Source organism: Canis lupus, chromosome 5 (genome assembly GCF_003254725.2).
Source record: "Canis lupus dingo isolate Sandy chromosome 5, ASM325472v2, whole genome shotgun sequence".
NCBI lineage: Eukaryota > Metazoa > Chordata > Mammalia > Carnivora > Canidae > Canis > Canis lupus.
Window position 1 is genome coordinate 5934784 of NC_064247.1, and position 14749 is coordinate 5949532.

At 47.4% G+C, this 14749-nt stretch overlaps 1 protein-coding gene across 5 annotated transcripts in view; it reads right to left on the minus strand.

Annotated features, from left to right (window-relative positions):
* The window catches only part of FLI1 (Fli-1 proto-oncogene, ETS transcription factor), a 122936-nt gene that overhangs the window by 88013 nt on the left and 20174 nt on the right, over positions 1-14749 (minus strand). The window lies entirely within an intron of this gene.

Genomic DNA, 14749 nt, shown 5'->3' on the forward strand with positions numbered 1-14749 from the left:
GCTGAGCAATACCTGGGAGTCTGACAACGGAAGAAAAGAGGCAACTCTTCTATTCTTAGTAGTTGCTTTCCACGTATGTGTAAGTCAAACAGCCTATGCAAAAAGAGGCCTCGTGGCAGCAGGAAATTCAGAGTTGTGGGTGTCTTTGTGCTATCAGATCAGGTCCTGGGTTTGCCTGTAATCTGGTCTCATGGGCTTCCATGGGGTGAGGCCAGGGAGGTGAGCTCAGGCTGGCCCCGCCTCTCTTGCCTCCGGTTTTATGACTCAAGGGGGACTCTGTGACTTTTTTAACATCCCTCTTTCAGTATTTCATGTGGGTTTCTTTTCTAAAGGCTGTAAAGAATATGTTATTGAAATAAAAAAGAAAAGAGTCCAGCCCTGTTACAAAATGCCATCCCAGGAACGCCTGGGTGGCTCAGTGGTTGAGCATCTGCCTTCCGCCTGGGGCGTGATCCTGGGGTCCTGGGATCGAGTCCCACGTCAGGCTCCCTGCAGGGAGCCTGCTTCTCCCTCTGCCTGTGTCTCTGCCTCTCTCTTTCTGTGGCTTTCATGAATAAATAAATAAAATATTAAAAAAAAATGCCATCCTAGGTCCAGAAACTGGGGGGAACCAAAGTGACATATACTTAAAGCCTGGCATTTAACGCTCATTTAATGATTTAATGCACATCCATTAGGAGGAGTGATGTAGAAGAATGTTTAACGATGCAGGAAATATCCATAATTTAGTAATAAAAGAGAATAAAATGAGGTTGCAAAACAGTATGATTCTGGTTATATGAAAATAAAGCATATATAGGGGCGCCTGGGTGGCTCCATCAGTTAAGTGTCTGCCTTCGGCTCGAGTTAGGATCCTGGGGTTCTGGGACAGAGCCCGGCATTGGGCCTCTTGCTCGGTGGGGCATCTGCTCTTCCCTCTCCTGCGCGCTCTCTCTCTCTCTCAAATAAACAAATAAAATCTTTCTTAAAAGAATAAGGCCTATATGTCTATATATTTGCATTAAAGAGACTGGAAGGAAACACAAGAACAGGTTGTTTCTGGGTTGTGCAATCTGGTCTTGGCGGGCTTCTGCGGGTGCTTTGGCATGTTTCTCTTGTGATTTTACTGTATTTTCTCAATTCCATACAAAGCTGATGTATCCCATTGGAAATCTTCGTTTTAAAGAAAAATACGTTAAAAAACACCATGCTTTTTAGTGAGCAAAAGAAAATTTCAGGCCACAACACAGAAACGGAAAGAAGTGGCGGCGTCTGCAGTGGCGGCTCACCAAGGGAGCCAGTCCTCTCAGCGTTGGGTGGATTTTGATGGACCTTCCCTCCTGTCCCTGGCTCTCCATCTCTCCTCCTTTCTCATCCCTGCACAGCTCTGCTGCTCCCAACCGGTGACCGTGCGGTGCTCCAACAGCACCTTGCTTCCCTGCGGCACCTGTTACCTGGCATCACTTTTGGCTTGTTTGAGGGAAGCAGGAGAAGCTCTGGAAGCAGAAGCGGCTGTGATGAATGCAGCTCAGCTTCCAAGGTCCAGTGTGAGTCTCACTGGTCACCGGAGAGAGCCTGAGGTCTCTCCATAGAGCTCATGCTTCCTGCACCCAGAGACCTCGCTGATTTGTGTAAAGCACCATTTGACCCTTTAATCAGGAAGACGTTAGCGACTCCCAAGTGTGCACCTATCAGAAACGGGCTGCCTTAGACTCCCGGGGGGACTTTAGTCAGGTTGTAGGTAAGTAAGAGATACACACAAAGGTGCTTTGTATAGATGCACACAGAGATACACACACACACACACACACACACACACACATGGATGTACGCGGCACACACGTATAGATGAGAAGAGGGGACAGATGGAGCACGCACACCCCCCATCTGGTCCTCATGGTATTATGAAATGGTATATTTTCTTCATCTAACGGATGAGGAAACTTAGAGTCTAAGAGGGTAAGTCGCAGGGCCAGAAGGGGCCGAGCTAGAATCGGGCCCATCCTGCCTGTCTCCCAAGTTCCTCGCCAGGGCGCCTCTGTCCCTCCAGTGTCGCTGTCCCCGCAGGCTGCTGTGGTCGTGGTGTGTCCCAAAGCTCCGTAATTACTGGGTTCGACCTGGCCTCCAGAATAACCATGACAATATTTGTGGAAATGTTCACAAAAGCCCTTGACTTCCAGGTTCTGAGATCAGAAGCGGAAATTTCAAAATACCGAAAGTTCGTTTGTGTCGAACACATTGCTTCGGCTAAAAGCAGGAAGTCCGAGAAAGCCTGATCTCATGAGATTTTTCAGCCCAATTTGGATCAACATCTGCACTTCTGGATTTTCCACTGAGGCCAACCCAGCTCAGCTGTGCCGCCGCTTCTCCCATTTCACGGACCCTCTACCTCCCGCGTGGGGTGCAGCGAAGCAGTGAAATCTGTTGCTAGCACGAGGGTGCGTGGCCCGTTGCAGAGCGGTGAGCTGGCTTGGTCAGGAGAGGGAGGAACAGTTGAAATTTGGAAAATATGCAAGCCCCCTTTTTGTAAAGTAAAAAATACACCCAAACGCACAAAATCTCTAAACAATAAGTTGTCCAAATAATGGCCTCTGTTCTAGTCTCCAGGTGCCGGAAACAAGTGGACAGGACTCCTGCCACCTCCTCCTTCCCAGAGACCCAGCCTCCCCATTGGTTAGACTCCAGCCGGGTGGGAAGCGGAAGGGCAGGTGGTGCTCAGCTCCGGGCTTCGCACAGCCAGCCAGCTCCGGGGGAGCCCCAGCAGGCTGGGGTGGGGGGGTCGCCTCTGTATCCCAAAGCCTATGGGGAGTAAGTCCCTCGGGCTGCAGATGAGAACTCTGAGACTAGGAGAAGTGATTTGCTTGGGGCCTCCTATCTAGCTGACGGCAGGGCTGGGATGAGAACTCCTGTCTTCCCCAGCAGCCTCCTCTTTCTCCAGTTCTGATAGCTGGCCCCCCTGCATTTCAGCAGTCAAATGACTTAGGGGAGGTCCTAGGGTTTTTAAGTGACAGGTTTAGAGTGAGCGTGTTCTGGGGGGGCCATGATCTGTGGGGCTTCCCTGTTCAGAGACTGCCGGGAACAATCGCCCTCCCATCCCGCCCCACGGTCCCGGGCACCACCTTAGATACCCCTGTGGGAACATTGGGGGACTTCTGGATAGCAAGACCCCTCCATGCATGGTGGTGTGGGCTCCCCATGCACAGACTGGGGTGCACTCTGGCTGCACGACTTTAACTCAGCCGCACCCAACTGAAACAGTGCAGGAGAGGTAGCAGACGGCCTCCTGGGGCCACGTCCTCCTGAGTTCGGGGGGCGCAGGCACACGGGAGAGACTGTCTCCCCTTGTAGACCCGTATAAATGGGGTGCAAAGGAGATGAGGCATGATGCCTCGAGCAGCTGTGTGGCCTCGAGTAAATGACTTAAGGTCTCTGGGCCTCAATCTCCCCATCACGAGATGGGCAATTGCAATATACACCTCACAGGTTGGGGTGCGGAGGAAAGGGAGCGTGTGGCTGCAGGCTCTTCCCTCGCTCCCCTGCAGCCCACCACCTGCCCTTTGGGGATTAAACCCTGGGGACCCTATGCGTCTGGGAGGGGGCCCCTCTGAGCCCCAGCAGAACTGCCAGGAGCTGGAAGAAGTCTTCCCACTTGCAGTATCCTTTCTTCTGGAGGCCTTCCTGACGCTGAGCAATCACTGAATCCACGCCACCTCCAGGCACAAGCTTAGGGAGTCTGCTTTTCTGGTGTGTGCGTGGGGAAGGGGGGTGCCTCCTGGGAATCTCCTCTCTCCTGGCCCCAGCCCCGCCCCGTTTCCTGAGCCTCGCCGCAGGTGCACCTTCGCCACCGGGTGCTCTGGGTTGGGGCGCACTTGGAGCAGGGGTGAGGAAGGTAATCTCTCCCCATCGCTCGAAGCTGCAGCAGGAGGAAACAGGGCCTTTCATGTGGCAGGTCGGGCATTCTCTCCAGAGCGGTACGTTCCCCGGAAGCCCAGCCGGTGGCAGAGGCCCAGGCCGCTGCGCGGCTTCCTCCCCACCTTGGAAAATTATACAGAGCGCCCTGTGCCCGCTGGCTGCCAGGCAGATGCCCTGCTGCTTTCTGAAACTATCCTGCCTCCTTAGAATGAAAAACAACAATGTGCCATGCCCACAGTGACGAGCTTGCCCTTTCCTCTTCCTCCTCCCTGCCCTGGAAAAAGTACAGGATCTGTAAACAAGTCATTAGATTCGAGATCCTGCCCAATTTAGACTCTTTGTCTCAGTTTTCTCCAGAGTAAACTCGTGGTCACACCCACCCAAACCAAGCAAAGCCCAGAAGGAATGCAGAGCCCTGTGGCCAGGCTAACCACAGCTGACCCCGCGGTGCCCAGGGCTCGGCGCGCTCCCCGGGCTGGGAGGGGCCCGCAGGGAGCCCAGAGGGCTCGGGTTCCAGCCGGACTGGACCAGAGCCCTGGGACGGGCCCAAGAGCGAAGGTCTCCGTCTCTGGGTTCAATTCCCCAAAGCGGTTTTAATTTTGCAAATGCCTCTCCGAACTATCAAAAATCCCAAATCCACCTCCTTTGAAGTCTGGCAAGAAAACCCCCAAGATCAGCTTCTCTTTTATTCCTGAATTTCCCGTACAGGCAGGCTTCTAGAAAACAGAGGTTGGAGAAAATGAAAGTCAATGCCAAATACTAAGCAGACAGAAGACTAACTGCTTTTCCCCACGGCCCCCCACCCCCAGCTCTGGCATTATGGGCTGGGGAACTGGGCCCCTCTCCCGCTGCTGAAGATCTGTTTATTTTGCACTCCATAAAGGGAAACCAGGCCCTTTTTCTGACATTTTGGCTTGGAGGGGGTGGGGAGGAAAAGAGGTCCAGAATTTAAACTCAAAACCAGATCAACTTCTCTAAATCTCTTGGCGCTTTTTCTGCGATTCTTCAGCGGGCCGCATTGTACGATTCAGGCTTTTGAGTCTCCCGACCTGCGATGCCTGCCTCTCTAACCCCCCCTGCAAACCCCATAAACTGCAGTGACCCTTCCTTGACTCCCAACCACGCCAGCACGCCCCACTTGAAATTAGGGACAGACGGGCTCGCGAGCCGCTTGGCAGCTCCCCATCCCGCCGCACTACACCAGCCCTACTCTGCGTCTCCAGCCTGCGGGCCGGGAAATCTGTGCCTCTGGGCCTGAACCCCTGTTCTCCCGAGCTGGACCGGTGGCTTCCTCAGAACAATGAAACAGGGAATTTCCTTTGTCCTGGAAATGTTCCGCTTGTCATCCCCGTTATCCTTATCAGCAGGCCACAAAGCAGGGAGGACGACCAGAGGCCCCGGTGTGCTCGGACCCGGTGGGGTATCATTGCAAAATGTTTTCTTCGCTTTTTCCTCTGCCTTGAATTCAAAGCATGACCTCTACGAGTGGAATTCAATCAGGTCAGCTCCCAGATTCCCCAGTGGGGAAATAAAAGTAGCACAGGCGAGGTCTATTGTTTCGATCTCAAGAAGGTAGAAGTGTTGTTTTCTCTCTTTCACATCCAAGTAAATGAGGTGGGATGGGGGACAGAGGAGGTCATAGCAGGACCCTTGAACCCCGTTTAAGATCTCGGTAGTAAAACAGCGCCTAGATCCCACATTCCCACTGTGCCAACAGAAGGTTCTCCCCAAACGTGCTTGGCATCTGCACGTCAGTCTCTCGCCGTGGCGCTGGCTGGTGTGAATGCGATTCATTTTCTATTTGGACAAGTCTGAAACTGCATTTTTTTTTCCTTCCCCCTTTAAACAACAGGAGAGCAATACAGTTAGGAAAAGGGGTGGAGGCATGTGGAAACACCAGAAGGCCAGAGGAATTGCAAAAATAAACTTCTGCTAATGTTAACACTCTTGTATTCCAGGGCAGGCATAATTAATTGTATATGTTTAGTCACTTAGCAACCCCGAGCTCTTATTCTGAAGAGCTGAAAATATTTCACATATGTAGTGAGTAAAGTCTTTGGGATCACACAGACCCCACTAGCTGCATAACTCCGGGCAAGTCACTGGAGTTCTCTATGCCTCGGTTCCTTCTCATCGGTAAAGCGTGTCTAATAATAGATGTAGCCCGTGAGCTGCGGTGGGAAAGAAGTGCTACAATGCATTTACATGCAATAAAGACAGTGCCTGGCTCATCGGTAACTACTCAATAAATATTATTACAGTTAATGTCATTATTATTATTGTTGACATTGCAGATACCTCCCACCAATGGTTGTAATGAGGGAGCGCCTGGGTGGCTCAGAGGTTGAGCGTTTGCCTTTGGCTCAGGGCGTGATCCCGGGGTCCTGGGATCAAGTCACACATCGCGCTCCCTACCGGGAGCCTGCTTCTCCCTCTGCCTGTGTCTCTTCCTCTCTCTCTGTGTCTCTCCTGAATAAATAAATAAAATCTTAGAAAAAAATAAAATAATAATGAGGTAAAGGCGATGGTGATTCCAGAAAAGATCTTGAAAGCCAACCCCTCCTCTTAATTACGGCGCTTTCTCTGACATTCTAGCAAACACCAGATATAGATAGCTTGCGTCCCCAATAGGCATTTTGTTGTGTTTTTTAACCTTGCAAAGTGCGTTCGTGGCCATCTTTATTACAACATCACTTTGGGGTAAAGTTATCAGACACAGTATCTCCCCGTCGTGCAGTTGAGGAAATAGCAGCAGCATGGGGAGACCCAGGCCTGAACAGAGGGACAGACCACGAGTGTGGCTCCCAGAACTCTGGCTGCCAAAGAGCTGCCTCGCTTTGCAGGTGAGGAGTCAGACCCGTTGACCCCAAGCTGATTCCACCAACTGGAATTCTCAAAGGTGCGAAGGCAGCCTTCCAGAATCTTCTTGCCCTTGACATTTCTGGATACAGATGTCTACCAGCCGGTACATATGTATTCTATGCACTCAGTAGAACACTGGTCTGCTAGTGGCTCCAGAGGCCATTGTCCTCTCACAAGATTCTTTATTACGCTCTAGTTGCCTTGACTGCAGAAGACCAGGATTAAGGAAACGGCTCCTGGACGCACAGAAAATGCTGGTGGGACCCTGGACAGAGAGACAAAGCTTGTGATGCTCAACTTAGTGCCATGGAGCTGTTGGGTAGGGAAGCAGCTCCTTGATTCATTCGCTCATCCTGTAAAGACTTACAGAGGGCCTGTTTCATGCTTGCTCCATCTTATCATTCAGGGTTCAGCCTGAATGTCACTTCCTTAGGGAAACCTTTGACCTCAGACCAGGCGAGGGCCCGGTATTATGCTCCCCTGAAGCACCCTCCACTTCCCTTTTCACTCTATTTGCACTTACAGCAAGTGGCCCTGTATCCGTTTTCCCTCCTTTGCTCTAATGTGACGCAGCAGGAGCCTTGCCTGTCTTGATTTGCTACGGTAACCCAGACCGTAGCCTACAGAAGGTGCTCAATAAATGCATGAACATGTGCCACCATTGAGGTGCAAAGAAAAACTGGCAGAGTGTGTGTCCCCAAGGACCTTAGGCAGACATTAAAAACCCACACTTGGATGCTCATTAAAACAACGGAACAGGAGTAACTAAATTGCCAGGGTCACAGCATTGTGTTCTATGCACACTTCCTCGCCTCACTCCAGATAAAATCTGAAAAGAACAAAGGTGGACGTTTTCAAACTGAAGAGATGCTTTTCTGAAAATGCATGCACCACAGAAATTTGGGGCTCATGGTGGTCGCCATGTAGTCAGGATGAGACTCTAATTGGGCATCCCCTGGGGCCTGGGGATTGATGGGTATTTTAGCCTTTCTGTAGGGCAGGTGTGAGTGGAAGCTGACCACAGTTGGTCCAGCACTCCTGAAACTATCTGGCGGCATAAGGCTTCAGGGAGCTCTGCCTTTTCTCTGTGGCATCCATCCATCTTGGTTTTAAAGAATTCAACTAGAAATGCATGCCACAGACTCAGGGATGGACACAGGCCACAGGCCTCCAGGTGATGCCAACCTGAAGACTTTCTAAGGCAACCACCATCGATCTGCTCATTAGGTGCCCCCTGGGAAAAGCCAGGGCATTTATTCCTCATGGTAATTCCAAAGCCACATCAGGTATAGCACGTCATTCCTACCATCCATGTACTGTTCCATGGGCCACAAAGGAAAGAGAGAACTTGCTTCAAGTCTCGGATGTATCAAGCATTTGGATCTTGGTAACTGAGAGTCCCCATGGAACAGTACAAACCTAGGAAATACTCAATGGAGGGAAATTGGGGTTCAAAGGTCACCACCCCAGCTAGTTATTCGTAAAATGAAGTTGGTTTGTTCATATTTATACTTAAGAAGAAATCTTCCAACAACGAATTATAGGGCTCTGGGAACTAGAAAAGCCAAACACCTGGTAAGAGGATGGAGTCCTACATAATAGAAAATGGTATATTCACAGCAGCACAAAGCACTACAACTGAAAACGATCTTCAAACTAATTTAGCACCATGCCAGTATTTTACAAACGAGGAAACCGAAATTACAACATTGTACAGGATTCTCTTTGGTTAAAGTCATTTTTCAATGAAAAGGTGCATGGTAAGAGCCCATACCTCTCTTTGACAAGTCCAATATACATTTAATCACAATTTGTGAATATCCCTGTGATACATTCCCAATGCCTCCACTCTATTGAAAGGAAAAGAAAACATTATATTCTTAAAGATCAGCATAGGATTGGTGAAGAAGCCAGGAGACTACAGGATAACCTTACTTCCAGCTCCGGGCCAACATGGGTAGTACCTGGATAATGCAGGACATTTATTTTTTCTTTGGTTCTATGTTGGTCGTAAGAGAAAGGGGAAGTGCTAGTCTCCGTGTAAACAACACACTGCTAACTCAATAAGAATAATCCAGGTAAATATATCCTCTGACTGAATTCACATTTTCAGAGGCTTTTGATCTGAATTCTATAGATGTGTACTGTCTGATAAGGAGTCACTAGCTGCATGTGGCTATTTAAATTTAGATTAAAACAAGTCAAATGAAATGCATTTAAAACTTTAGTCCCTCCTTGCATCAGCCACATCTCAGGTGCTCAGTAGCTACTTGAATAGCCAGGCTACTGGCTACCATATTATATTGGACAGTGCAAAACAGCACATTCCACCTTTGCAGGGAATACTACAGGACAAGTCTAATAAAGACAGGTCTCTAAATCTGCCACTTTCCTCTGCCTTTGAGATAAGACTAAGGAAGATGAGAACTGCTGATGACATTTCCCAAATCCCTTATCCTAAAAACTGCACAAGAGCCATATCTATCAGGAGGCTCCCTACACGTTAGGACTCCTGAGAGAGACATTTGCACCTTCCACAGCCCAAGAAAATATTGCTCCCTTCTACCCAGATCAAATTTAAGACCAGAAATTTAGAGTTACTTGGAAAAGATTAGACACTAGCTCTTCTCAAATGTTTAAGTGTTTAGGCAAGACATAGGTCATAGTTAAGACAGCAGCATGATGAGTTTGTCCAGAACCTTTGCATGATCCAACCTCACAGAGGTAGACACCACTGTTAAACAAAACGAGTTTCATGCAAGGTGGCATTTATTTCCATTGTGTGAGATGTTCTTCATAATTTTGAGATACATATTCGAGATGCTCTCTCATCTCTTTGCCTTCACTCTGTGGTTTTGGTCTAGAGAACATAGACTTCTCCTTGAGTAAACATCAAGGTCTTGGTGGTTATTTGTTTCCATGGGCAAAGAAACAGCAGGACTGATCTCAGGCTAACTGTGGTTCCCAAAGAACGACAGATGACTATCTGAGCAGCACAATGTCCAGCCCCAGGGATTTTGATATCCCAATTCTGTTGGCTTGGGATAAAACTCTAATACATAATTCAACACCTTCAGAAAAAAGGTTTACGGAGAAGCTCTGACTCTCAATCCTAAATGCCTGGAATGGGTACTTTAAAATGAACTGTCAACTTCATTTTCCCTTCTTTATGTCATTATGTAGCTACTTCAATGTGGGTAGAATATGGGCAAATGTGCTTCTTCTTCACTTCTGGTTACATAATCCTATTTGGTTGCATGGTATAGCCTAGAAGACAGAGATACAACCTCTCCTAAAATGTTGATGATGCACGATGAGAATAAAGACTAAGCCTACTTTATCTAATCTCACGTGGGAAAAGAGCCAGGATTATTCCCGACTTCAACACCAACAGAGGGCCATTATGGAGGCAAATCACTTTCAACCTGCTGGTCCTTCACTCATGCTTAAATCAGTGAAACCTATTAGTGGCTCTGACACTTAAGACAGACCAACACGACCCAAACATATTCACAGCCCTTGATCAGTGGGGAGTTCAGTTCTGTAGTTCCTGCCAGGTTGGAAAACTCTGCTTTCTGGAAGGGGATGGTGGAGCAGAGCGTATAGAAAGACCGAAATGTTAGCTCCACTCTGAATAAACCGAGTTCAGGCCTGGCCCTTATTGCCCTAGCTGGAGACCACAAGGACACTGGGACAAGAAGAGTGGAGAGGGCACGGGAGAGCCAGTGGGGGCCTGGCTCACTGGGTGAGCATTTTGAAACTGTTCTCAAGGAAGTGTTGTAAAAGATAATGTGTTTTATATTCCAGGAGGACTCTTGACTCTTGAAATGCAGGGACAACCCCCCCCCCAACCCCGCCAAAAAAAAAAAGAAAACCCTGAGCATAGGTTGGACAGGAGAATTTTGTTTCTCTGGTATTTTCAGTTTGACACACTCTCTTTATCAGCAGCACAAGCCTGGAATTCCTGAGGCTGCACTCATATCCTGAATTCAGTTTTTACGTAAAACCTCCATTGATTGGGATGGGAGTTTCATGAGTATAACAATGGCCGGATACGAGGGAGGGAAAGGAGGAATATGTGATGTTTGGTCGGTACTGATGCATTCAGAGGCGAGAGTGTCTTTATAGGCAACAAGATATGAATAAGTAGCTGATTGGCAAAATTAACCAAACGCAAGTAAGTCTTGGGAATCCTTAAAGGCAGAAAGAAGCAACCTCATAGATTCGATTTAAGCAACCTTGATTATCTGTTATGTTCAAACACTGCTTGGGTGGGAATAATAGCTAAGGCAACAATAACCAGCATTTACACAGAGCTTTGCAATTACAAGGTGCTTTGACTTCTGGACTTCTTTTGATTCTTACCATTAGTCGGGAAGGCAGCTGGAAAACTTAATATTACTTATTATTATTATTATCATTAGTACTCCTATTTCACAGATAGAGAAGGAGGGATTGGAGAAGTTAATAGCTGGCCCAAGATCACACACTCATAAGTGGGTTTAAGTCTACATTTTCACACTTCACAAGGCACACGGCTTTCATGGGACCGTTCCATCACTGTCATAGTGATTTACAAAACCCTCCGGTGTCTCACTGCCAGCCTTGACAAGATTTTTGTGTCTCCCTTCTTAAGCAAGAAGCACCACACAGCACACAGCATTCCCACATTACATTGTGTGAACACAAAGTTGTATTTTGTAACTCAGGCTGACTGAGTACTACGAACCAGCCCCTGACAATAAAGAGAAAAGGATGATCCCCTAGTAAAAAGTTCAAATAAGGCTCAGAAATGAAATTGTTCCGTGATTTACAATGGACAAGAACAACCATGTAATGAGCCACCCAATAGTCAAATTGTAGCAATTAATTAATGCCTTTCTTCAAGAAATTCAAAGCAACTCATCACTCCAGAATTTTTACCAAATCCGTGGGAGAAGAAGGTTCCTGCTAGTAGTTTTAATCCTTTTGGGCAGATGGAGAAGCTGAGGTTAAGAAAGGGAGAGTAACTTGCCCAATGTCATCCAGCCAGCCTAAGGCTAGAGAGGGCCAGAACTGAAATTAGCCAACCCTGGTTCCCATTTTGGTACTTTGGAGGGACTGATAGGTAGGTAGGCGAGGGAGCCTTTCGCCGGGGAGCAGAGATCCACTTCATCAGACACATCTGCATTTAGGGCAGAGGTGGGTGTCCCCAGATAAGCTCATCATCAGAGCTCAGTAAAGTCTACAAGGAAGGGGTGGAGGCTTGCTGTTTCAAGAATGCTAACTTACTTCAATCAGAAGGGAGTTGAAAGCAACACTAGCATCTGGAAAATGCCACTCCACCTGTTCCACTTCCCATGAGACTGACCACTCAACCAACAGCTTGTCGATGCAAGCTGCATTAGGGAGGACTCCTGTGTTTCATGTAACACCCCCCTGACCCTTCCAGAAGACCTGAGCTCAGGGCCATCCCTTCCTCCCAGTGATGGGCACACCTAGGTGCCCACCCCCGGTGATACCCCTTACTTTCCCACAGGAATTCACCTTCACTGGAGCATCAATCTCTTTCTCCTCGTAAATGTGCATGTTTTCTGCACACTAGCCAAACGTTCCCTCCTGTTTCCAATTATTTTTAACAATTAAGCATGCAAATGTCTGAGCAAAATTTGTTAAACTTCTGTGGGCTTTTAGGAGGGAGGAAAAAAAAAGATGAACCAACATGAATCTGAATCATCAAAGAGCTCTTACAAAACCAGCATTTTGAGCCTTTAATTGGAAGTGAATCAGAAACAGGCGTGTGAAATTTCCCATGAAATGCACACAGGGTTTAAAAATCAAGCGGGGTGTGTGTGTGTGTGTGTGTGTGTGTGTGTGTGTGTCCGTGTGTGTCTGTGTGTGTGTGCGTGTGCAGGGTCAGAGAAGAGTCTGGGTCATACCCACCCCAAAGTGATGGGAAGAAACGGTTAATTCTGATATGCTCTGAACCCAGTCTTACTGCCTGGACCAGGCTTATCTATAACACTTTCCAGGGCAAACTCTAAGAAGGCAGTGAGGATGGCTGCGTTACTTGTTTACCACACTATGGACCCAGAAAGGATATGGAGACCCACCAGTCTCCAGAAGGAAGGGCTCAGAGGCCGTGGTGTCCAGAACAGTAAAGCCATACCTGGATGCTTTCACGGAGGCACCCTGGAAAACTCTCCACATGCCAGTTTTCCTGAAATGACATGTCCAGGAAAGTAGTCTGTTCTTTCTCCCTCCCCATTCTAGGAAAAGTGCAGAAAATACAGGTGCTCCTCAAGTTCTTGACCTCTGGGGAAGTTCTATGTTGCACAAAGACCCTATTTGAGCAAGGTTACCTGTGCTCTTTGGCCCAATATGCTCTTATTGAGGAGAATTCCAAGGTCAGTATAAGGTTCTTTATAGAGATAGATTATCAGGGGTGGGGGAAGTGCATGAGAGAACTCACAGATCTGTGTTCTAGGATTCCTGACTGGTCACAAACCTGGTACAGAGCTTCTGGCCAAGTTCAGTGCCAGGAAAAGAGAGGTCTCCTGCTCACACATGTAAGTTCACTCACTCCTTTCCCTTTGACATTGCCAAAGTAGGTGATGTGAAGACACTCCAATCATGCCCAAACCCACCCTCACACACTCCCCTCGTGCCATATAATGTCTGAGTTGTTTTCCTTTATGAAATACCCTTTCAATCTATTTTCTTCTAGAGATGATTACATGGAGGACTGGGTTGGGAGAAATCAGTGTAAATTAACAATGGAGAACTAACCCTCTCAGAAATATGTTGCTTGCCTCGGGAGGTGCATTTCAGTTTCAATTTGATTTTCATTTCAAATCAGTGATCATTGAAAAGAAAGAAAGAAAGAAAGAAAGAAAGAAAGAAAGAAAGAAAGAAAGAAAGAAAGAAAGAAAGAAAAACAGTGACTTTAGTAATATTTGGGTGGCTGGATGATTGCTTAGATGCCTAGCTGGTGCCTCTGGAAAGTGCCATCTTTCCCAGAATATTCCCCAGGAGTATTATACAGTTGTAAGGAAATTAGATAAACAAAGAAAGCAAGAATTCATGAAGTCTTGATAATTTTGCTCCTGGAAATACTATCTTTTGTAAATGTGTTGTTTGGGTATGTGAATACCCAATTTCAGCTTGGAGTATGAACTGCCTGTTCTCATCTTTGGACATATCACATCCTGAAGCCTCAATGATCTCTTCTGTGCATCGGCCTCTTATCTTCTAAGAGTACTGGGGCATACTATAAGTTGACAACTTGTGATTTTTGTCTCAGGTGATACGACAGGGATGCAGATACCTCCCTTAGTCATGTTCCCTATTTCTCTGGATTATGCCTAACGGTCTTTCAGAAATAATGTGCACAGTAGGTGGTGAGGCCAAGTGATAAGGAGCAATTCTCTCGGCATACTCCAGACAAGAGAGAAAAGCAACACTTCATCCCAATTTCTGGAATTTCTTCTTCAACTGACATCAATGACCCTTTGGATGTACTTCAAAGCTTCTTTTCTTATATGCAGGTTTCTAGAGTCAGATACTTCAAACATAGCTGGAATGAAATCTCTAAAGAAGAGGGCTTCCTTGTTGGCCTGTTAGGTTGAATTAGGTTAATAAAAGAGTACACCCTTAATACAGAGGCGCTCCATGTAACTCTTCAGGTATGCCTATGTGTATGGGGTTGGGGGGTGCTTGTGTAGTGTTAGTGAGGAGAATGGGCTCCATTTCCCCCTTTGAATGAAATCAAACTGCAACTAGGATGAGTTCAAGTGGCTTGTTGACCCCTGATATTTGCATGTAGAGTCCATCATGCTGCTGTAGAGCACACCATGGAAAACTTACTGCCAAGGCAGGTCCTGGGCCCTTCGCACTGAGAATGAAAAATTTTAAATAACAGCTTCTTCAGTGCTAAATTATGTTTGGTCCCAAGTATCCTTGGAGCTCTGGTTTTCTTTGTTCTGCCAAAGGAAAAAGGAAATAAATCAGGAAGCTG